The sequence below is a fragment of the Adiantum capillus-veneris genome, chromosome 5, assembly GCF_014529385.1.
Source record: "Adiantum capillus-veneris isolate H3 chromosome 5, ASM1452938v2, whole genome shotgun sequence".
In the NCBI taxonomy this organism is placed as follows: Eukaryota; Viridiplantae; Streptophyta; class Polypodiopsida; order Polypodiales; family Pteridaceae; genus Adiantum; species Adiantum capillus-veneris.
The window spans coordinates 160,107,401-160,119,929 of NC_140935.1; positions in this window are offsets into that span (position 1 = coordinate 160,107,401).

Genomic DNA, 12,529 nt, shown 5'->3' on the forward strand with positions numbered 1-12,529 from the left:
CAAAAGGGAGAGGAACTAGGCCTCACCATCCCTTTGTCTACCAGTTCCTGTACTTGCCTCATAATCTCCTCTTGTTGAGCTTGTGAGACTCGATAAGGAGGTTTGTTAGGCTGTGAGCTTCCTGGAAGGAGCTCAATACGATGGTCATCATACCCTCGTTTTGGAGGTAGGTCCATAGGGATATCATCGATGAACACATCTTGGAATCCTTTTAGAAAAGTAGACAAGTCTAACTCTTCTTGATTCCTATCATTTTCATTTGATGAAACATTATTAGCTTTTAGAGACTCTTTGACATAAATCATGTACGCAGAAACTGAGCTCTTCATTGATTTATCAAAAGAAAGAGGATTTACAACTGGAATAGTGCGACCACGCTCACTAGCATCTATATACATGTTCTTTCCCCTGTAGGTGAAGTAAATTCTCCTTTCATGGAACTTCATGTTGGCAGCCATGCGATCAAACCATGGTGCCCCTAGGATAACATCCTGATGTTGGAGAGGAGAGATGAAGAAGTCTTCTTTGTCGACATAGCTTTGGACGTGAAGCCTCAACTTCCCAATCAAGGGAGTAACGGAGGCTTGTTGTCCCTTGAAAGCTGCATCAGCTGTTACTATATCTCCCATCTCAAAAGCTTGAATGCCCAACTTGGTGGCCAACTCTATTGATATGAAGTTGAGAGTAGAGCTAGGGTCAAACAAGATGAAGGCATCATGCTCTCTTACCTTTCCCCAAGCATAGGAGAGTGATGATCCTTTGCAATGAGCATCCTCTTTTGGAGCTTCGATGGTGGAAGCCTTAGGAGTCTCATTGCGAGTATTCTTCTTGGGGCAAGAACGATAGCCATGTCCTTGCTCTCCACACTTGAAACACTTATGGTCCTTGCGAAAAGCTTCAAGCTCTTCACGAGAGAGTTTGTTTTTACCTTTGTAAACTCCCTTCTCCTTGGACCGATTGTTGTTGTTGTTGTTGTTGTTGTTGTGGGAAGTGCCTTGGGAATTATTTTGAGCATTGGATTTCCCCTTTGCATCATTTTTATCTTTGTTTTCCATGGGATTGACATTACGTCTAGCCCCTTGATGGAAATTGATGCGTGAAGCAACCATGGTGTGGTGGATTACTTCGGTAATAGTACCGGGCCGTTGAGAGTTGATGTATTTGGCCATCTCTTCAGGTAATCCCACACAGAATTGTTGTCTTTGTTCGGCAAAGTCTATCTTTTGAAAGACAGTAGCTTTGAGATGTAAATCCCAAAACTTGTCTACATACTTGTTGATAGACTCATGAGAGAGAAGCTTCAAGCCGCGCCATTCGGTAAGAACTTTATCTTTAGTATCGCTTGGAAGAAATTGCTTCATGATGGAAACTCGTAGAGTTTTCCATGTCTTTGGGGCTTCTCCATTGCCACGAAGGCTAGCCCACCATTGACGAGCTGATTTTTGGAAGTGCATAGCTACATGGCATAGCTTGGAGGACTCTGTGAAGCCCTCGTCCCCAAAGGCCGCATCAAATTGCTGGATGAAGGCCAACACTTTGTCGGTAGCACCAAAGGTGCCATCATAGGTGAGAAAAGAGATACTCTTTCCTCCCTCCTTGAACTTCTTTAGCTTTTGTGACCTTCGCCATGCAGGAAATGATTTGCGATGTCCTCCCCTCTTGTATCCTCTAGGAGAATAGCCATAACTTTCATCGGAAGAGGAGGAAGGTGAAGAAGAAGGAGAAGAGGGTGACCTCTTCCTAGCCCTTTTCTTCCTTTGTTTCCTCTCTTGCCTTTTAGAGTGATGAGGAGAAGGACTATAGGTTGAACTTTTCCTCTTGGGAGGAGTAGGCGATCGTCTAGACCGCCGTCTTCGTGGAGCCACATCTTCAGAAGAACTTAGACTGTCATTGCTTTCTTTCTCTTTGGATTCCTCCTCTCGAATGGGAGAGAGTCTTCTTTTGGGGGTCTCTTCAAGAGGCCTCCTAAGCTCTCTCTCCTCTAGGAGAGGAAGGGAAATTCCATAAGCACGAAGTTGTTGAGTAACTTCGGCTTGCAAAACAGGGTTGCCCATAGCTTGTTGCAACCTAGTGACGAGATAATTCACAAACATGGGAGCATCATCATTAGCACCTTCATGTGCAAAATCAAAGCTATCAATGTTCATTCTACTCTCTTGATTATTGTCAGCCATGTTAACAAAATTTATGTTTATACTTAGTGTATGCTTTTGCAATACAAAACCTTAGTTGCCACTCCTCTTAGCCTTTGAAAATCGGCTCTTAAGTATCTACACCCACAGCTCAAAGTGGTTAATTATAGAGAGTAGAGGAGTAGGTCTAACATAGCAGAGTTGCCAAGGGTTAGCTCCTTTCGGACTTCTTATGGCTCAATAATGGTAAAGCCGTAGGCAAGTCTAGAAAGACTCCATTATTAAGTCCAAAGCTCCCGAGGTGTGCACCATCCCCCACATAGTGGCCTCAACAAAACCGATAATAGATCCCAATTCCACTTACCCTATTATAATTAACAACATCAACCATTTATAGTCTACTTAAGGACCTCTCTTCTTAAGCAAGAAAAGACAAACCAAATGCTCTGATACCAATGTAATGGAATTTGCCTATTCAATTTGAGAGTAGCGGAGTTTAATGAGAGTACTTTCAAGAAATGATTTTGTGAGCATAGCGGGTAGACATAATTGAAGATAGCAACATAATTATAGCAATTAGTTAACCTGGCATAGACAATACTTTTGCAAGAGAGAGAATTTACAGAACATGACAACAGTTGAGGACTGGATTTATGTTGTCATAAAATCTAATATCTAACCAACCCAAATGATTTTCTCATATTAAATTGATGCAAAGGGGAAATCCAATGCTCAAAATAATTCCCAAGGCACTTCCCACAACAACAACAACAACAGCAACAATCGGTCCAAGGAGAAGGGAGTTTACAAAGGTAAAAACAAACTCTCTCCTGAAGAGCTTGAAGCTTTTCGCAAGGACCATAAGTGTTTCAAGTGTGGAGAGCAAGGACATGGCTATCGTTCTTGCCCCAAGAAGAATACTCGCAATGAGACTCCTAGGGCTTCCACCATCGAAGCTCCAAAAGAGGACGGTCATTGCAAAGGATCATCACTTTCCTATGCGTGGGGAAAAGTAAGAGAGCATGATGCCTTCATCTTGTTTGACCCAGGCTCTACTCTCAACTTCATATCAATAGAGTTGGCCACCAAGTTGGGCATTCAAGATTTTGAGATGGGAGATATAGTAACAGCCGATGCACCTTTCAAGGGACAACAAGCCTCTGTTACTCCCTTGATTGGGAAGTTGAGGCTTCATGTCCAAAGCTATGTCGACAAAGAAGACTTCTTCATCTCTCCTCTCCAACATCAGGATGTTATCCTAGGGGCACCATGGTTTGATCGCATGGCTGCCAACATGAAGTTCCCTGAAAGGATAATTTACTTCACCTACAGGGGAAAGAACATGTATATAGATGCTAGTGAGCGTGGTTGCACTATTCCACTTGTAAATCCTCTTTCTTTTGATAAATCAATGAAGAGCTCAGTTTCTGCGTACATGATTTATGTCAAAGAGTCTCTAAAAGCTAATAATGCTTCATCAAATGAAAATGATAGGAATCAAGAAGAGTTAGACTTGTCTACTTTTCTAAAAGGATTCCAAGATGTGTTCATCGATGATATCCCTATGGACCTACCTCCAAAACGAGGGTATGATGACCATCGTATTGAGCTCCTTCCAGGAAGCTCACAGCCTAACAAACCTCCTTATCGAGTCTCACAAGCTCAACAAGAGGAGATTATGAGGCAAGTACAGGAACTGGTAGACAAAGGGATGGTGAGGCCTAGTTCCTATGGTGAGACACATGGAAGCACTACCTATTGGGGACTCCATTTATCCTACGAACCGACCACCAAAGTCTCAAGTATTTCATGACACAAACCAAACTTTCCGACAAACAAATGAGGTGGGCAAATTTTCTCTCGCAATTTAATATCCATATTGCTCACATAGTTGGTAAGCACAATCAAGTTGCCGATGCACTTTCACGACGACCAAAAGTTAATGCGGTGTCTATAGCTACTCACAATGATCTATCCTCTATGATAGATGAGTATGCTACTGACGCTGACTTTAGAGACATAAGGCCAGCCCTTGCTTTGGGGAAGAAAGAGGAACCATTCACCTTGCAGGATGGTTATCTTCTCCACGGCAATAGGCTATGTGTTACCCATTCCCTTCGTGAGAAGGTTATGTATGAATCCCATGCTCCTCCATATGCAGGGCATAGAGGTATTCAACCTACTCTCCGAGGAGTAGAGATGTATTTCTATTGGCCTACCATAAAAGTGGACATACAAGAGTATGTTTCAAAATGTGTAGTATGCCAAAAGACCAAGTATGATAGAGGGAAGCAACCTGGATTACTCCAGCCATTGCCTATTCCAAATTCACCATGGGAGAGTATATCCATGGATTTCATATTTGGATTACCCAAGTCTATCCATGGGAATACAAGAATATGGACAATAGTCGACAGGTTTAGCAAGCAAGCACATTTTATTCCTGTCAAAAAGACTATTAAGGCACATCAGATGGCAACTCTCTTCATATCTCAGATTTTCAAGCACCATGGATTACCCACCTCGATCGTGTCAGATAGAGATCCTAGAATGACCAGTAATTTTTGGAAAGGTCTCTTTGAAAATCTAGAAACAAGATTGAATTTCTCTTCGGCCTATCACCCACAAACGGATGGCCAAAGTGAGATAGCCAATCTTACGATAGTCGATCTACTCAAGAAATGACCATAGGTTGGTTATGGGTTGGTTATGAGGGAAAGAAAACATTGGATTTTTCTCCATGTCAAAATACAATCCCTATGGAGAGAATTATGGTAAGTTCTAAATCATAAATTTTAGTGAAATTTCAAGCTTTTTTACAAAAAAAAATCATAAAATTCTTATATCGTTTTGTAGAGATGGCCTTTTTTATGTTTATAAAAGCCACGTGTAAGTACTTATTGTTACAAAACAATGGAATGTCCCTTCAAAGACTAGTTTCCAAGTCACACACAAGTTATAAACATAATTTCAAACTTGAGTAGGTGCAGAATAAGAGCATAATTTTGGTCTTCCAAAGGTCCCCTCATGGAATTGGGGCTATTCTAGGGAAGTTTGACAACTATAAGTAACTTTATATGTTGAAGCCAAGAAACTATGTATTTTTCGGCTCTCTAACTCAATTAAATATCGTTGCTTGAACTCTATTTTGAATTTTTCCTTGTGCAAAAACTCTTGAAAATCTTGAGTTCTCCATAATAACATTGAAACCAAGGTTTTAGGCGCTCCAATTGTGTATGTATCATGTACTTTGATACATTCAGTTGATCCACATGGAAAGTTTGATATTATTTGAGGTTTTGAATACTTATGTCTCAAGAATGAAAATATCAAAGTTTTCTCTTACATGGTTTTGAATATTTAAAATGATACAATAATTTTTGCATACCAAAGCCCTTCTACTTTTCACCTTAAGCCCGAGTGGAGAGAGTAAGCAATGTATCACTTTCTAAAACTCACAAATATATCAAAAAAATATTTTTCTTTGTATAGAACGACATGCTTGAAATGGCAATATCAAACATGTAGAACTTTCTACTATTTTAGAAACTTTCAATTATCTATAGCACAATTGTTGAAAAGGCACGTTAAAATTTCTACAAGGTCACTTAATTTTTTCTTGAGTTTATAAAGTCGATTTCTTCAAAGCATCAATTGTAGTTTTACGAGGGTCAACTTGAAGAGTATAGTTCTTGATCATGGTAGATTCTAAAATGCAAGGTTACGTTTTTAAAAGACCCTCTAGGTAATATATTTAAGCATATCAAGAGTGTTTATTAAATACACTATCTAATGCAAGTAGCATTTAATTTAAATTTGTAATAGAAGGACACTTAAGTGTCCTGATTTGGTACCAAACTAGTGTTAGAAGAAGCCTTTTGCCTTTGTTGAGAGATGGATATAGCCTCCTCAATCTTCTGCAAAGATTCTTGTAGTTCTCGGCTATACTCATTGGCAGTGAAGATATTTCCATGTACCTTAAGTAGGGGACTTTTAGGTCTTCCTTCAATGATTTCGAAAGGTGCCTTCCCCGTAGTAGTATGGACAATGTTATTGTACGCATACTCTACAAGAGGTAGGTAATTTTTTCATTGGGAACGTTGAACTACTTCGGTAACATAGGTCTTAAGTAAATCTAGGATTGTAAGGTTGGCTATTTCACTTTGGCCATCCATTTGTGGGTGATAGGCCGAAGCGAAATTGAGCCTAGTACCTAGATTCTCAAAGAGACCCTTCCAGAAATTACTGGTCATTCAAGGATCTCTATCCAACACTATTGATGTTGGCAAGCCATGGTATTTAAAAATGTGGGATATGAAGAGGGTTGCCATTTGGTGTGCCTTGATAGCCTTTTTGGTAGGTATAAAATACGCTTGTTTACTAAATCTGTCTACTATTGTCCATATTCTCGTGTTCCCATGGATGGACTTGGGCAATCCAAAGATAAAATCCATGGATATGCTCTCACATGGTGAATTAGGAATTGGTAAAGGTTGGAGCAATCCAGGTTGCTTCCCCCTATCATACTTTGTTTTTTGGCATACCGCACATTTTGACATAGTCTTGTATGTCCGTCTTCATGGTAGGTCAATAGAAATACATCGCTACTCCGCGAAGGGTAGTTTGAATCCCTCAATGACCCGCATAGGGAGGAGCATGGGATTCATACATCACTTTCTCACCAAGAGAGTGAGTAATTCATAGCCTATTGCTATAGAGAAGATAACCATCATGTAAGGTGAATGGTTCTTCTTTCTTCCCTAACACAAGGGCTGAAATTACATCTTAAAAATTGGGGTCAGTAGCATACTTATCTATCATAGAAGATTGATCATTGTGAGTTGCTATGGACACCACATTGGCTCTTGGTCGTCGTGATAGTGCATTAGCTACTTGATTGTGCTTGCCTACAATGTGAGCAATATGAAAATCGAATTGCGAAAGAAAATTTTTCCACCTCAATTGTTTGTCGGAGAGCTTGGTTTGCGTCATGAAGTACTTAAAACTTTGGTGATCCGTGCATAGGATGAATGGAGTCCCCAAAAGATAGTGCTTCCACGGTGTCAAGGGCATGTAGGACAGCTAGTTGCTCCTTCTTGTACATGCCCAATACTCGCTCGTCGGAAATAAGTCTTCGACTCTCATATTCTATGGCATGACCTTCTTAAGGCAAAACTTCTCCAAGGCAATCTCCACAAGCATCACATTGGACCTCAAATGGTTTTGAGAGATCTGGTAGTGTAAGCACGGGTTAAGAGGTAAGCTTTTCTGTAAGCTTTTCAAAAGCACTTTTCTCTTTAGTACTCCATATGTACTTAACATTTTTCTTGGTCAAGTCATGTAGTGGTCCTACTATTTGGGAGAATTTAGCTACAAAGCATCTATAGTATGCACACGTACCAACAAAGCTTTGTAGCTCATGTAGACTCATTGGGTCAGGCCATCCTTTTATTACCTCAAGCTTGGTTGGATCCATATGGATACCATCTTGAGAGATAATATGGCCTAAGTATTGAATCTCTTGGAGGAAAAATTCACTCTTCTTTTGGTTAATGAAAAGTTTATTCTCCCTCATAGCTTGAAAATGTTGGGGTATAAAGCCCAATGTGGTCGCCCAGGTAAGTGGGCGGGCCGCCAGGTATGTACACATATTCTTTTGTAAAAACCTAATAAGAACTCACTATGCTCTACACATTACAGTAGAGCGAGTTCACCATATCGTCGTGCTCTTCTTCTCGCACTCTCTCTCACGTCCCACTTTCGCTCGTACTCCTTCAACTGGTATCAGAGCTCACATCGAGGCTCGAGGCAGCACTGCAGGAGGCTAGAGTCACCAGCTCAGATTCGAGTCAAACTCGTCAGGCAAAGACACGGCCCCAAATTTCATTCTGAGGTCATCTCGGTCACCGTTCGGCTTCGACAAAGCTCTGCGCATGTCATTTTCGACTACGTGGTCTCAGCGGGTGCAGATCCGACTCTGCAAATTTGGGGTTTTCGGCCTACGACTGCAGGTGTTGAGGATATCGACACTCCCAGAGTGTTGATTTGTGGCTGTCTACACATCGAAGGACGGCTCATAGTTCTTGGAGGCGTGTCACATACGACACGGACGCATCTACACACAAACTGTAGGCGACATCCACTAGTTCATCAGGTAGCTTGTGTTTGCTGCTTGATATTCTAGATTTCATCCTGACATTGCAGGTACTTCCACATGGGATGTATTGTGAGAGATGATGTATGTATGTTGAGGGTTTGATGGCTGTGAGTCACGCAGCAAACAACCGCCGCAGCGGTTACAGCATACAATGGGAAATTTGTGGATGTATGACTTTGTGGGAAGTCTATGTACTGTCAGATTTACTGCAGCCTTTGTTGAGGGTCGAGTGAGGTTTTATTGAGCTGGGGGATTCTCGAATGTTGAGATCCTTTCGGTGATACAGGTCTTGGAACGATCCCTCGAGCACCCTTAGATAGGCAGCTAGGATGTATTGACTGTGAGTTAGACAGTTGGGATTGCATCTTTGCTTTACTGCCGTTGAGGCATTGTCGCAATCTATGCTTACAGGACAGTGACAGGACAGTCAGAGACAGTACAGGTGCACGACAGGTTTACCCACAGCTTACAGTGTTAGAGAGAGAGTGGTTTTTTGAGCTGTTTTTTGGTCTGTTTTTAGTACACCAGAGCCATTTTACAAAGGAGACTCTGCCAAAATTTCTGCAGAATCTGAAGCTTTCTTGGTTCATTTGACACGTTGATATTGGTTCAGAGGTCAGTTTACAGGGGAAACTCTGCCGAATTTTTCCCAGGAAAGTAAACTACTGTGAAGCGTAGCTATGGCTGGATCACAGGACACTGCTCTTTACAATATCAAGAAGCTGGATGGAACCAATTTCCCATTGTGGAAGAAGCAGATTTGGCACGTGTTGGTACAAAAGAAGCAGATAAAACCTATAAAGCTCAAGGGGATAAAACCAGAAGATATGGACGAAGATGAATGGAGCGAAATGGATGAATTGGCACTTTCTACCATTATGCTGACTTTCGCAGAAAGCGTTTACTTCAATGTAGCAGACGAGATGTCGGCTTATCAAGCATGGTTAAAGCTGAGTGATCTTTATGAGAAGCAGAGTGCAGCTTCACAGGTATACTGGCTTAAGAAGCTTGTTGACTTGAAGATGAAAGAAGGGACACCTATGTCCACCTATGCTTTGAGTAATTCTGCACCTCCAGATGGTTTGAACATAGCAGGTGTAGAAGGAAGTCTGCTTACTGAAGAAACCAATAGAAAGACAATGGACAAAGGCAAAGGAACAGCCTTAGTTGTCAGGGGAAGGACCAAAGAAAAGTACAAAGGTGGAAAGAGGAATCAGTCTCGTAGCAAGTCCCGCAGTGCTAAAGGCAAGAGTGACATAGAATGCTACCATTGTGGCAAGAAGGGTCACATGAAAAGAGACTGCAGAGAATGGAAAGCAGAAAAAGGCAAAGAGAAAGTTGAAGACCATGGTGAGAAGAACAAGTCCTCAATGAAGATTCAAGAAATAAATGTGACAAACACTGTTGCAGAGGATGACAGTCTAGTGTCAGGAGACATATACTTCTTGAAGAATACAATGGACTCAGCTCTTCTTACAGCATCTGATGGAAATGAACTGAGTGACTGGATTATAGACTCAGGGGCATCACGTCATGTGTCTCCAAACAAGGAGTGGTTTACCTCTTATGTGACCACTAAAGATCATGTTCGGCTAGGCAATGGGCAGACATGTGAGATCTTAGGTGTTGGAGATGTTCAATTGAAGTTTCAGAATGGCTCTTCTTTCGCGTTGAAGAATGTGAGACATGTTCCCGCAATTACAAAGAGCTTGATCAGCACAGGTTTACTTGATGATGCTGGCTACATCACCACTTTTGGACAGAATATGTGGAAGATATCCAAGGGTTCTATGACAGTAGCACATGGAGTAAAGTCTAGAGGACTTTACATGATTTATGTATCAAATGTCTCTAAAAATGTAATCAATGTAACCGAGCAGCTGAAGGTTTCTTTGTGGCATAGCCGGTTAGGACATATCTCCAAGAAGGGAATGGAAATCTTGTCTCGTTCTGGTTATTTGCCTGGCTTTTCATTTAATGATTTTGAATTCTGTGAACATTGTCGGTATGGTAAGCAAACACAGCAGCCACATAAGCATAGAAGCAGTAGAAGAGAGACACAGTTGGCACTTGTTCATAGTGATTTGTGTGGACCTATGCCTAACCTATCTCTAGGGGGAGCTTCTTACTTTATTACATTTATAGATGATTACTCGAGGAAAGTATGGGTTTACTTTCTCAAGCACAAGGATGAAGCGTTTAGTGTTTTCAAAACGTTTGTGACACTTGTGGAGAATCAGAGTGGCAAGAAGCTTAAATGCTTACGCACTGACAATGGTGGAGAGTATGTTTCAAAGGCCTTTCAGGACTTTTGTGAGGTCAAAAGATATAAAACATGAACTTACTGCTCCTTACAATCCTCCTCAAAATGGTGTTGCTGAGAGGATGAATAGGACCGTACAAGAGAAGGTCAGAAGTATGTTGTCTAATGCACAGCTGCCAAATGGGTTTTGGGCTGAAGCTGTATCATCAGCTGTTCATCTTATAAACAGATCTCCTAGCAAGGTTTTGCAGAAGGATTCAGTGCCAGAGATGGTATGGTCAAGCAAAATGACCTCATACAAGCATCTCAGAGTCTTTGGCTGAGAGGCATATACTCACGTTCCAAACGTATTTAGGAACAAACTTGAGCCAAAGAGTAGAAAGTGCATCTTTCTAGGCTATGGTAATTCTGGTGAGATGGGGTACAGACTTTGGGATCCCGAATCCAGAAAGGTTGTCCGCAGCAATGATGTTCACTTTAATGAATCCAAATATCATTCTAAACCAGAGAGGGTTGAGGAGATTAGAAGAGTTGTCTTCCAAGAAGATGGACCTGCACGTGCAAGACAAAATGTCAGGGCTCAAGAGGAGCAAGGGCAAGATAGAGTGGAACCACAGGTTGTGACTGAGCCTGAGCCACCTATTGTACGTAGATCTGGACGTGTCACGCGACCTCCTGATAGGTTTGTTCCATCTATGAACTATGTCATGTTGACTAATTGCAATGAGCCTTCATGTTACAAGGAAGCAGTGCAAATGAGGAACTCCGGGAATTGGCAATTGGCCATGCAGTCAGAGATGACAGCTCTGCATAAAAACAAGACATGGAAGCTAGTTAAATTACCACAGGGCAAAAAGGCTCTACCTTGTAAATGGGTTTACAAGTATAAGATCACCGCTCATGATAGTCAGCCCAAGTACAAAGCAAGGCTTGTTGCCAAGGGCTTTAAGCAAGAACAAGGCATTGACTTTGATGAAGTCTTCTCTCCGGTGGTCAAGATGACTACATTGAGATGCTTTCTTGCATTGGTTGCCATATTAGATTTGGTGTTGCACCAAATGGATGTCAAGACAGCGTTCTTGCATGGTGATTCAGATGTGGAAATTTACATGCAGCAGCCAGAAGGGTTTGTTGAGAAAGGCAAGGAAGATTGGGTATGCCAGTTGTTAAAGAGTCTTTATGGCTTAAACCAATCACCGAGGGCATGGTACCATAAATTCCACAAGTTTATGCTTTCTCAAGGATACAAACGTAGTGAGTTCGATCACTGTCTATATACAAAGAAAGCTAAGGATGGTAGTTGGCTGATCCTTATTTTGTATGTGGATGACATGTTGATTGCTGGCAAGCACTTGGAAGAAATTTCAGCTTTGAAGTCAAAGATGGCAAAATTGTTTGACATGAAAGACATGGGTAAGGCAAGTCATATACTTGGTATGCGCATTGAGAGAGACAGATCAAAGAAGTTGATTTGGTTATCTCAAACAGAGTATATTGACAAGGTTTTGCAACGTTTCAATATGGAGAAGGGAAAGGCACTGAGTGTTCCATTGCCACCATATGTGAAACTTAGCAAACAAGATTGTCCTGTGTCTGAGGAAGAACAGGCTGAAATGGATAAGATTCCATATGCGTCTGCAGTGGGTAGTTTGATGTATGCAATGATTGCTACTCGCCCAGACATTGCATTTGCAGTGGGAGTAGTAAGTCGATACATGTCAAACCCAGGCAAGAAACATTGGGAGGCAGTGAAAGGAATATTGAGATACCTGAAAGCTACAAAGAGTATGCGTATATGCTATGGGAGTCAGGAGCTAAGTGTAAAGGGTTTTACAGACTCAGATTATGCAGGTGACTTAGACAACCGAAGGTCTACGTCAGGGTATGTCTTTACATTGGCTGGTGGAGCAGTGTCATGGCGTTCTAGATTACAAGATTGTGTTACTCAGTCTACTACAGAGGCTGAATATGTTGCAG